This window comes from Canis lupus, chromosome 34, assembly GCF_048164855.1.
Source record: "Canis lupus baileyi chromosome 34, mCanLup2.hap1, whole genome shotgun sequence".
Classification (NCBI taxonomy): domain Eukaryota; kingdom Metazoa; phylum Chordata; class Mammalia; order Carnivora; family Canidae; genus Canis; species Canis lupus.
The window spans coordinates 25,385,404-25,398,777 of record NC_132871.1 but is presented as its reverse complement, the minus strand read 5'-3'; the positions used below and the strand labels follow the sequence as shown (position 1 = coordinate 25,398,777).

At 35.8% G+C, this 13,374-nt stretch overlaps 1 long non-coding RNA gene across 1 annotated transcript in view; it reads right to left on the bottom strand.

Annotated features, from left to right (window-relative positions):
- LOC140624395 (uncharacterized) overlaps positions 1-13,374 on the bottom strand; it is a 53,742-nt gene that overhangs the window by 39,936 nt on the left and 432 nt on the right. The window contains exon 2 of the long non-coding RNA XR_012023871.1: positions 12,014-12,192. This is a non-coding gene — a long non-coding RNA (uncharacterized lncRNA). The remainder of the gene's footprint in view (positions 1-12,013; positions 12,193-13,374) is intronic.

Below are 13,374 nucleotides of genomic sequence, written 5' to 3'. Positions count from 1 at the left end.
TTAAATCTAAATGTGACTAAAGTCGTAGTCATCAGCCACCAAGAAAAAGACAAAAAAAAAAAAAAAAGACAAATTTATTATAAATAAAACTTATATATACATCTCACAATGCTAATACCAAAATGCATTGTTATAGATACAAACATTTTTTTAAAAGATTTTTTATTTATTCATTCATGAGAGACACAGAGAGAGGCAGAGACACCAGCAGAGGGAGAAGCAGGCTCCCTGTAGGGAGCCCAATGCAGGACTCGATCCCTGACCCAGGGATCACGCCCTGAGCCAAAGGCAGATGCTCAACTGCTGAGCCACTCAGGTGTCCGAATCTGTTGATTTTTAATTTTTTCTCTAAGTGATAATTTTTTCTTTAAATAATGATGAACGGTATTTTAGCATATTTCTGGATTTTTTTTTAAAAAAAGAATTTTTAGGGTTTTTTTAAAAAGATTTTTTAATTTATTCATGAGACACACAGAGGCAGAGACATAGGCAGAGGGAGGAGCAGGCTCCCCATGGGGAGCCAGATGCGGGATTCGATCCCACAACCCCAGGAGCACGTCCTAAGCTGTCGGTAGGTGACCTCTGAGCCACCCAGGTACCCCAAGACTTTATGTTTTCAGAGCAGTTGTAGGATTGAAATAGAAGTGCAAACATTTCTCCTATACATCCTGCCACCACACATAGCCTTCATTATCAACATCACTTATAAAAATGGCATTTTTTTCTTTAAACGGATGAACCTATATTTACACATTATCATTCAAAGTCTCCTGTTTAGGGATCCCTGGGTGGCGCAGCGGTTTGGCGCCTGCCTTTGGCCCAGGGCGCGATCCTGAAGACCGAGGATCGAATTCCACGTCGGGCTCCCGGTGCATGGAGCCTGCTTCTCCCTCTGCCTGTGTCTCTGCCTCTCTCTCTCTCTCTCTCTGTGACTATCATAAATAATTAAAAATTTATTAAAAAAAAAATTTAAAAAGTCCCGTTTACCTTAGAGTTCACTCTATGTTTGGACAAAAGTACAGTTGCATGTACTCATCATTGTAACATTGCGCAGAGTATTTCCACTGCCCTAAAAAATCCTCCGTAGTATGCCTATTCATCTCTCCCTAATACTATTTCTGGCAATCACAAATCTTTTTATTGTCTCCAGTATGTTTCCTTTTCCTAAATGTCATATACTTGGTCTCATAATACGTGGCCTTTTCAGAATGGCGGCTTCCACTTAGCAATATGCGTTTGTTTCCTTCATGTCTTCTCAACACTTGAAGTTCATTTCTTTCTAGCTCTGAATAATAATCAATTGCCTGGATATGCCACAGTTTATTTATCCATTCACCTACTAAAGGGCATCTTAGTTACTTCCAAGATTTAGCATTTATGAATAAAGCTGGTATGAACATTCATGTGCAGGTTTTTCTTATTTTATAAGATTTATTCATCAGAGACAGAAAAAGAGAGAGACAGAGACAGAGACACAGGCAGAGGGAGAAGCAGGCTCCCTGCAAGGAGCGATATGGGACTCAATCCTGGGATTCCAGGATCACGCCCTGAGCTGAAGGCAGACGCTTAACTGCTAAGCCACCCAGGCATTTTTTTTTTTTTTTAAGATTTTATTTATTCATTCATCAGAGACACACAGAGAGAGGCAGAGACCCAGGCAGAGGAAGAAGCAGGCTCCCCAGAGGGAGCCCAATGCAGGACTCAATCCCAGGACCTGGGATCATGACCTGAGACAAAGGCAGACACTCAACCACTGAGCCACCCAGGTGCCCATTCAAGTTTTTCTATAGACATAAATTTTCAAATCCTTTGGGTATATACCAAGTAATGTGATTGATGGGTAGTGTGTAAGAGTTTCATTTTGTAAAAAAATCATTTTCATTTTGTGAGAAGTTATCTTACAATGTAGCTGTCCCTTTTTACATTCCCATCAGTCGTATGAGAGTTCCTGGGGCTCTACTTGCTTGTCAGTATTTGATATTGTCAATGTTTCGAAAGTGGGCTATTCTAACAGGTATACAGTAGTATCTCACTGTATTAATTTTCAGTTTCCTGACGACATATGACGTGGGGCATCTTTTCATAAGCTTATTTGCCATCTGTATACTTTCTTTGGTGATGTTTCTATTAAGGTCCTGGGTTCATTTTAAAATTGGGTTGTTTTCTTATTGCTAAGTTTTAGGCATTCTTTGTCTATCTTGGATAACAATCTTTTATCAGGCCTGTTTTTGGCAAATATTTTCTCCCACTCTGTGGCTTGACTTCTGCCTTTTTTTTTTTTTTTAAGATTTTATTTATTTATTCATGAGAGACACAGACAGAGGGAGGAGAAGCAGGCTCCATGCAAGGAGCCCGACATGGGACTTGATCCCGGTTATCTGGAATCACACCCTGAGCCAAAGACAGAAACTCAACTGCTGAGCCACCCAGGTGTCCCCACCCCACTTCTGTCTTGACATAGTCTTTCACACAGCCAAAGTTTTTATTTTAATAAAGTCCAACTTATCAATTATTTCTCTCATGGACCATGTCTTTGGTGTTTTATTTGAAAGGCATAACTTGGGATCCCTGGGTGGCGCAGCGGTTTGGCGCCTGCCTTTGGCCCAGGGCGTGGTCCTGAAGACCCGGGATCGAATCCCACGTCGGGCTCCCGGTGCATGGAGCCTGCTTCTCCCTCTGCCTGTGTCTCTGCCTCTCTCTCTCTCTCACTGTGTGCCTATCATAAATAAATTAAAAAAAAGTTTAAAAAAAAAAAATGAAAGGCATAACTTGGCTAGCTCAGCTTGTAGAGCATGTGACTCTTAATCTCCAGGTTGTGCCCCACATTGGGTATAGAGACTACTTTAAAATAAAATCTTAAAAAAAAAAAAAAAGACATAACCATATCCAAGGTTTTATCTTCTATAGTTGTATAGTCTTGCATTTTATATTAGGCCTATGATTCATTTTAAATTAATTTTGGTTATGGGTGTAAAGTGTGTATCTAGTTCCTTTTTTATGTTTTTGGGGTGTTTTTTTTTTGAAATTTACTCAGTTGGTTCAGCACCATTTTTGAGGCAACTCTCTTTGTTCATTGTATTGCCTTTGCTACTTTGTCAAAGATCAGTTGACTATATTTATGAGGGTCTATTTCTGGGCTCTCTATTCTGTTCCATTGATCTATGTTTATTCTTTTGCTAATACCACACTGCTCTGATTACTCTGGTTATATAGTAAGTCTGGCTTCACAGAGCAAGTTAAGAACTATTTCCTTTCCTTTTATCCTCTGAGTTTGGAGAGAATTGATATAATTTCTCTCTTAAATTTAGCAGTCAACCCAGTTGAGCTTGGTGCTTGCTGTTTTGGAAGGTTATGAATTATTGATTCCATTTCTTTGATACAGGTGTACCCAAATCTATTTCCTTGTGTGTATCTTGACATGTTGTGTCTTTAAAGGAATTGGTTCATTTAGATTATCAAATTTGTGGGCCTAGAGATGCTCCTGGAATCCTTTCAATTTCCATGGAATCTGTAGTGATGTTCTCTCTGACATTATTAATTTCTATCTTTTTTTCTTAGTTAACCTTAGCTGAGACTTACTGATTTTATTGACCTTTTTAAAGAACTGACTTTTAGTTTTGTTGATTTTTTTCTATTGATTTCCCAGTTTCAAAATCATTGGTTTCTTTTTTTTTTTTTTTGGTTTCTGTTCTATTATTATATCTTATTTTTCTTTTGCTCACTTTGGACTTAATTTCCTCTTCTTTTTCTAGTTTCCTGGAAACTTACTGAATTTAGACCTTCCTTCTATTCCAATGTACAAATTATATAATACAAATTTCCCTCTAAGCACTGCCTTGTGGCTTCCCACAAATTTTAAATTGTATTTTCATTAAGTTTTAAATATTTTAAATTTTTTCTGAGATTTTTTCTTTGACTCCTATGTCTAGAAGTCTATTGCTTGATGTCCATGTATTTTAAAATTTTCTAGCTGTCTTTTTGTGGTTGATTCCTAGTTTAATTACATTATGGGCTGACAGGCAGACATTGTATTTGTATTTTAAAATTTGTTAATGTGTGTTTTATGTCCTAGAATGTAGCTTATCTTGGTGAATGTTCCGCGTGAGCTTGAGAAAATGTTAATTTCCCTGTTTTGAATGAAGAAGTTGAAATATGTCAATTATATCCAGTTGATTAAATATGTGACTGAGTTCAGCTATGTCCTTACTGATTTTCTATCTGCTGGATCAATCCATTTCTGAGAAAGGAGTATGGAAGTCTCCAACAAGGATAATGAATTCATCTATTTCTTTCTGCAGTTCTATTATTTTTGCCTCATGTAGTTTGATGCTCTGTTCTTAGATGCATACATATTACAAATTATTATGTCTTCTTGGAAACTGATCCTCCTTATCCCTACTAGTTTTCTTCACTTTGAAGTCTGCTTATGTATAAGTATACAGAAGCACTTACATATGCATACATAGACCTACACATGAGCATATATAACTGAATATATTGTTGGTATTATTTTGAGCAAAATAATATTAGATTAAAAAAATAAAAGTTCATATTTTACCTTCATTTTTTCCTTCTCTGGTGCTCTTCCTTTCTTCACATAGATCTGAATTTCTGAACTAGAATACTTTCCCCTACTCTGTAATGAATTACTTTTAAATTTTTTTTTAAGGCAGGTCTACTGTCAACAAGTTTCTTCAACTTTTTTTTTTTTTTTTTTTTACAGATTTATCTATTTGAGAGAGAACAAGAGAGGGAGAGAGGAGAGCGCAGAGGGAGAGGGAGATACAGGCTCCCTGCTGTTTGTTTCTTTCTTCTCTTTGAGATGGTCCCATTATACCTAGTTTGCACCTTTTCTAGTTTTTCCACAGTCCTTGGATATTGTGCTGGTTTTTTTTATAGTTTTGTTCTCTCTGATTTTTGGTTATTAAGGGTTCTATTGTCATAAACTCTAATTCAGAGATTCTTTCCTCAGCCATGTCAACTAATAAACCCATAGAGATGTTCTTTCCTGTTATAGTGTTTTTTTTCTCTAGTACTTTTTTGTTGCTATTCTTTCTTACTATTTCTATGTCTCTGTTTACATTACTCAGCTGTTTTTGTGTTGTCTACCTTATCCATCAGAGCCTATAGCATACTAATTAATCATAGTTGTTGTAAATTCCTGTTTTGTGAAAAACAGGGTAAGAATCACAAACTTCGGAAAATGTACATGATATGAAAGTGGGGTGCTATGTTAAAAATAAATATATAATAACAATAACAAAATTCCAATATCTCCACTATGTCTCGTTTTGATGCTTGCTCTATCTCTTCAAATCATGTTTTGTCTTTTGGTTTTGGTTTGCTTTATTTTTTTTTCTTGATAGTCAGACATAATATGTTGGGGTAAAAGGAACTGCTACAAATAAAACCTTCAGTAATGTAGTGGTGGGGGGGGGAGGGGAACATTGTATAATTCCATGATTAGGTCTTAGTCTTTTAGAAAGTCAATGCTTATGGACTGTGAACTTCACAAGAGCTTTTCAGTTGGCTCTTGTTTTTTTCTACTGGAGGAAGGACAGGATGGGTAGAGCTGGCAATAGTTGGGCGTTTCTCTTACTCAGATTAGTTAGGTACTGATAAGTCAGTTTAGGTTTCCTTAACGTTTCCCCTGAGGGCAGGGTGTGTTAAGAACATAGTGATCTGGTGTATTTCAAAATGGTTCCTTTTCCACTTGCCAGGAGAAATGAACTTCTCCTTGACAGAAGTCCAAGAAGAGTTTTCTTCAATATTAATTCTGGGAATCTGTTCTAACCCCTAAAGGTGAATCTCACAATACTGTGATGGGCCCGCTATGATTGGGTCTCACTGGAGTTGTTAAGTCTCAGAATTGTCCATATTGAGCCTCCAACAATTAATTATAGTGCAGGGTTTCCTACCCAGGCACCTGTTCTTGTGTGTGGTTTCAATCTCTTATGAATTCATAAGAGATTTTTCAGTCTGACGAGCTTTTTACTTGTTGTTAGGATAGAGTGGGATTTCCAAGCTCCTCACATGTATAACCGAAACTGGAAACATTTTTCCTTAATTTTCAATGGGAATATATGATCTTATTCTTTTTTATTTTTAAAGATTTATTTATTTATTTATTCATGGGACAGAGAGAGAGAGAGAGAGAGAGAGAGAGAGAGGCAGAGACACTGGTAGAGGGAGAAGCAGGCTCCATGCAGGGAGCCCAACGTGGGACTCGATCCCAGATCTCCAGGATCATGCCCTGGGCAGAAGGCGGAACTAAACCACTGAGCCACCCAGGCTGCCCCTGATTTTATTCTTAAGGACTAAAAACCTGTGTCATTTATTTTTTCACAAATAATGGTAACTTATTCATTCATCTATATGAACTGATGAAATATTAAATTAAAAATATATTTTTTCAATTCAGGTAAAAGGGAAGTGCTCCCTTACTGCTATTTTAAAAATAACAACGTAATGTTTAATAGTTGATTCTATATTTTAAAATTTCCATTTTATTCTAAAAAGCATTTTTCATCTAACTTATATTAATAATTTTCATTCTTTGCCACATTTTCCTGAATAAGTGAAAAATATTGCAAAGATAGCCTGTGCCAATTTTGCTGTGAACAAAGGTTAAATTCTACACATGGTTCTGCTAGCAAGAAAGCAAAAATCTTCTAAATAGGGTTGTAAAAACTTGTACTCTGTATGTAAAAGTTGCTTTTCTTTCCCTTTAATTGGTTTACTTTTTTAAATTATTATTTTTAAAATATTTTATTTATTTATTCATGAGAAACACACAGAAAAAGGCAGAGACATAGGCAGAGGGAGAAGCAGGCAGAGAGCCTGATGTGGGACTCGATCTCGGAGTCCCAGGATCACACCCTGGGCCAAAGGCAGATGCCCAACCACTGAGCCACCCAGGCGTCCCCCTTTAACTGGTTTAGAAGCAAATTTTTGCAGTAGTATATTTAGATCTTTCTGTACATGTTTTTTCATTGAAGAAAATAAATACTAATAGTTTCTATGTGGCTTGCTTCCAAGTATAGGTAAGACGAAACACTTAACAGTTTTTATTTCTGAACATTATCAGGAAGAATTACTGAAATATAACTTTAAACTCTTTACTCAAACTTTTTAGATACAAGTTTTCATCTATCCAATTAATCTCTTAATGCTGTAATTTGACTCTTATTTATTCAGATTAGAAGCTATTAATAAGGTCTATTAAAACCCGATATATAACTTCATGAAAATAATTGTATTTTAGAAGTCCTGTAGCAATTTGTAACATGATGACTCATAGCAAAATTGATGTACCAAGAAAACATTTGGTTATTAACCTAAGAAAATAATGTCTAACACAGTCACATCAATATATTTATAAAACCATTAAGAGAAACCAAATATTCATTAAAATTGTATTTCGTATTTTCATTCACATATTAGGACCCTAATATGAAAACACCTGTTCAAAACTTTTAATTCAAGAACTATTTGAGATAAAGTTCAGAAGATTAAAAAATACCTTAATAGACTTCAAAACAGTAAAATAATCAGTTTCCTGAGAAAAGCCTTTCCACAATTTAAGCACAGTTAACTGCATGCAAACCAAAAAGTACTGAATTAATATCTCTAAGAACTGAATTAAAATATTTTTTTAAAGTAGAGGGTTCTCAGCTTTGAAGAGAATAATATTCAAGCCACAACAAAGTCAACAACTACTGCCAACCTGTTTGTTTGCTATGCTAAAGCTAAGAATTCTAAACATTAACTAGGAATGAAATATTTTTAACATATTACTATTATCATAACACTTATGATGATATAATACAGAAAAATTTAAGATTTCTTCCGTATTGTCCATGATACAAGTGGACAACTTGCTGTCAAGAATGGCCAAGGCTACATGGTGAAAAACTGAGACTGGACTGTGGGATACGAAACAGAGTTAAGAATCAAAGTAGCTGGGCAGCCCGGGTTGCTCAGCAGTTTAGCGCCACCTTCAGCCCAGGGCGTGATCCTGGAGACCTGGGATCAAGTCCCATGTCAGGCTCCCTGCACGAGCCTGCTTTTCCCTCTGCCTGTGTCTCTGCCTCTTTCTCTATGTCTCTCATGAATAAATCAATAAAATATTTAAAAATAAAGAATCTAAGTAGTATATATGTGTATGTGTATAGTTTTTTAAAAAATTATTTTGAAATATAAAAATATTGATAAGGTGTTTTTAAATAACGAAGTATATTCAATGGCTTTAGCAAGTTGGTGAGAAGAGGAAATGAATAGTGCAAAAAAATTGAGATGTTTTCTAGGTAGGTTAGTAGCATAACATGCACTATATATAATGCAAAGTGATTCCAGAGGAAATAGAGTTACCATTTCTTACTATTGAATAAGTAGGTGATCAAATCGCAGAATAGTAACAAAATGTAAAGTAGACTCAAAAGGAACCAAAATAATAGTTCTCTGCATAGTTTACAGTTCTGAATAGTTTAGTTTTCACAAGAGGAAATCCAGAAATAAATCTAGTATAAATTTGAGAATTCAGTGTGTGACAGAGGTCATACACAAACAAAAAAAGTATTTAAGAAATACTACCAGCATAGCTGGCTATCCATTGAACATAGAATTGTATCTTATTATTCCACATACAAAAATTAATTTAAGTTTAATTAAACACAGTCCAGAAAATCTAGGATACTACATGATACAATCTAGGAATAGGTATGACTTTTTAAACTAAGCTAAAAACGCAAAAGTTACAAAAGAAATCATAGACATATTTTACCATATGAATGTATCTTTGTAAAAGATACTAAATAGCAAGTCAAGAGAAAGATGAGAAAGCTGAAAAAACCATGAAGACAAGACAGAATGGTAACAGCTATTAAAGAAAGGATAAACAATATAAACAGGGATTTGGATAAGAGGTACTTTTGGTTGAAAAAAGCAAGATGAACATGCACATTGAAATTTGAGGTTGTTTTATAAAATAAATGGTAAAAGAAACTATGAGTAGATAGTTCTATATGTGCGGAGAGAGAAAGCACACTTGCGTTTTACAGAACTATTCTTTTATTTATTTATTTTTGAAAGAGAGTGTGGACGTGTGCATTGGAGGGGGAGGGGCAAAGGAAGAGGGAGAGAGAGAATCCCAAGCAGGCTCCACGCCCAGAGTAGAGAGCCCATTGTTGGGCTTGATCTTACCACTGAGTTCATGACCTGAGCTGAAATCAAGAGTTGGACACTTAACTGACTGAACCACCCAAGTGCTCCTAGAACTTTTAAGACTGGATGATCATATAGAAAAAAATTACTCACTAATTTTGCAAGGATGTTTATCAAGGAGTAATTAGAGAAAAGAGAGCCAAATTATGAAGGGAAAGAGAAAATGCCTGTAATAAAATAGGCAGTATGCATAATCACCTACCTACATTCTTATAAAATCATACACATGAAGAAAAATTAAGAAGGGGATAGTGACCAAACTTGCCAGAGGGGATACCCAAGGAAGTTATATCAGTATTTGGATCCTCTTCTCCATATAGTTTTGTAAATGTAATCTGACGTAGCCATGAGAGCCAATTATTATCATTCTGATGTGTATGTATGTGTACCTTGACTGTTATTAAAGGAACAGAGTCAGTTCAATCTGGTTTCAGTTTACTAGAGGGGCCGGCAAACGTTCTGTAAAAAACCAAACAGTAAATATTCTAAGCTTTCTGAGCCACAGTGTCTCAAACACAACTAGTCAATTCTGCCACTGTAGGGTAAAAGCAGTCATGGGAAGTGATGGTTATTTTTATGAGATAACTTAGTGAACGTAAAGTATCAAGTTATTTAATCAAATATTAATTTAGGCATTGTTATGAAGATATTTTGCAAATGTGCTTAACATTTACAATATGTTGACTTTAAGTAAAGGAAATTATCCTTGATAATATGATGGGCCTCGTCTATTCAGCCTTGGGAGCAAAAACAGCTTTCCTGGAGAAGAAATTCTGCCTTAAGTCTGTATTATTCACTCCTGTCTGAGTTGAAGCCTTCTGGTCTTTCCTACAAATTCCAATAACCCCTACAACTATGTTAGCCAATTCTCTAGACACATAAATAGGTAGTACTATTATGTATTATTTATTCTGTTTCTTGGGCCAACGCGAATACATAGATAATACATAAACACAGCCTGCCTGTGTTCCAATAAAACTCTTTACAGTAATAGCAATGAACCAGATTTGGTCTGTGTACCATATTTTCTCAACCCCTAGTATTATTAATAAAAAAAAGAACTGCCTTTATTTAAAACTATGTTTCAGGCAGTCTGAAATGTATTTTACATATGGGTTCCAAGTGCGTCATTAATTGGGAATTGCTTCTGATCAGCTTATATATATTCTGGAGTAGCTATATGAGCAAGAATGATTATTCCTAGAACCAGTGAGTTCTAGATGTTGATGAACTTATGTATAAAAAAAGGTTTCTCAGGTTTTTTTTTTTTATATTGTTTCAACTACTAGCTTTGGGGATTGAAAATTATTGCAGCAGAAATCAACTAACAGAGTTTCTTGAATGTTTCTTTATTAAATGTGGTATTTTTTATTAGACTCAAATTGCTAAAATTCTCTTTAATTAAAGGAAAAATTAAAATTCACAAAATCTCTAAATCAGAGGTTTACCATTTTTGGAATGAAAGGAATTCTTTTACATCAAAGATTTAAAGCACAGTATCTTTAAGAAGAAGAGTCCTCAATCCATTATTAAATAATAGTATGTATTTTAAATTATCTATACCTTGGGGCACCCGGGTGGCTCAGTCAATTTAGTGCCTAACTCTTGGTTACAGCTCAGGTCATGATCTCAGAATAGTGAGATCAAGCATTGTGTGGGACTCCAACTCAGCTCAGAGTCTGCTTGGAATTCTCTCCCACCCCCCCCCACCCCCACATGTATACACCTGCATGCTCTCTCTCAAAGAAAGAAAGAAAATCTTAAAAAAATAAAATAAAATTACCTATTAACTTTTATTTTATTACCTATAATTTTAAATAGTAGATCCCCAAATTAGTTGACGCCACAAGGTTTCTTTTTCCAGGGATCAATAAAATTCCCACTTAAGAAGAAATTGGCATCCTTTCTTTTCACTTCAAGGACACCTCCCTATAACCACTCTTTTCTCATTCCAAGCATTACCTTCTGTTACTTGAAAACTTAAAAAATAATCTACATTTAAAAATGATTTGATTTATAAAAAGCAAACATGACCACACTTTTTCAAGATCACACGGTTTATTCAAAGTGAAGAGTACCTATAAGATTGCCCTTACATAGGGAAGCTTCTTAGAAGGTTAGATTGTGGAATGACAAAAAAAAAAAAAAGGAAAATTGGAACTTTTAAATTTAATATCTGAAAGAGAATTCTCTAAGCTATTAGGTAGTTGAAGAAATGTTTAGCCATTAGAGGAAAGGGCTGCTATGACCATAACCAAATGACAAATTTATAAAGTAGAAAGGGGAAATCAATAGTTGTAAATAAGAGCCTAATTTAGAGAAGAAGCCAAGTTTAGAAAACGGAAACTAATATGAGTGGTGCAGGCAAGTGGTGAACCAAGATATTTAGATATAAAACAGTATGTCAGATTGAGTAAAGGAAGATCAATTGGGGGTATTTTGAGCAAAAACGACAATTATGGAGTCTAAATTGGTCAAACAATTCTGAATTCAAACATTTTGCCTGTCAAATCATTTCGTACTGATTTTTAGTTCAGAAGATATAGTCACCATTGTAACGGCCCCCTGTATCCACAATTCCTATCAAATTGTCATTAACATAGGAAAATCTCCATGATTATTTGTTGATAATGATAGTTACATGGGAACTCAGAGAAGGTATTTTACAAGCAGTAAGTGACCATTGTTAAGGAATAAAAACAGTTATCAGTGATCTTTACCCAACTACTAGCATCAGTAAGAAATTAGTCTGGAAGTTATGTTTAGCGTAGAAAATTGGTGCCACACTCACCTCTGCTGATAGCATCAGTTCTGGGTGGGGATGAAGCCATAAAAAATCTGAACCATTCTTGCCAGGTTTGGGGGTTCTGTAGAGAAGGTACTGCTACCAGGTCTGACTGCCATAGTTCAGGAAAATGGTGCAGTCATTCCTCTTAGCGTAGAATATACTTGAGAAGATGCTTAAGGGACCTATGTAACATTAAGCCCCAGAAAGATATTATTAGTGGTGGTTTAAACATGGAATGCATTAGCTAACAGCTATGGAATGCTTATTATGTTCCAGGAACTGATGCATTATCTCATTTAGTCCTTTCAACAACCCTGTGCGGTACAGGTATTGTCATTAACCCCATTTTACACAGACAGGTTTGCAAAGTTAAGGAATTGCTCAAGACAACAAAAGCAGTAAGATCAGAGTCAGATTGGTACTCATGCAGTCTGGCGCTTCAGGTGTGTACATCCAAAGCCACGATGCTACAGGTACACTCACACAGGCTGGGGGAAAAAAAAATGTTTCCTAAAAAGGGATATTAATTTCCTCTAAAATATAATGTGTTCACTTTACCCTATACCAGATACTTAATCTTTAACTCACATTCTAAAAAACTAGATTGACATTTATGTGCCAACTTTAAATGATAAACTTTAAATCTTTAAAATTCATACTATTTTACAACTTGTAATAGTGAAGCGTGGACCGTCTGTCTCCCAGACTGAAACAGGGATAAGTGATAGTACATTGCCTTTGGATAAAATGACAAAGAAATCACGTATAAATCTCATACTTCATTGGAATTATTTGAATCCAATGCATTGCTTAAAACCTAATAAAACAGGTGACTTAAAAAAACCAGGTGCCATGAGTAAGCCTACAAGTTCCCGTAACTCGCCTCTACCTTAGGTAAAGAACTTCTACGTTTGATAAATTATTCAAAATACGCACAGTATCACCTGAATCCACGTACTATCTAAATCCGCATTAAATTGTGGCTTGCTTCTCTTACTCCCCCTTTTTTTTTTTTTTTTTTTTTTTTACTAATCGTTCACATAGTAAGTTTTCCACACTTCACAGGGTCTTGAAAGTTTCGCCTCATTTTCACCAGACCACTTTATTTCAAAATTTTCTGCCCTCTAAAAGTGAATTTTTTGTTTTTTGTTTTTTTTTACTGCAAAATCTGCAGCTACACTCTCAAAGATCAGTACCACGATTCTGAAAGACACGACGGCACAAGCGGGGCACCCCGAGCCCGAGGCCCCCGAGGAGGGTCGGTCCCGGGGCAGCCGGCCCGCGCCCGGGGAGGGGAGGGCAGGAGGCGAGGTCGCAGGAGCCGGTGCTTCGCTCGAGTCCACGAGCATTCGCTGCGCCACTTA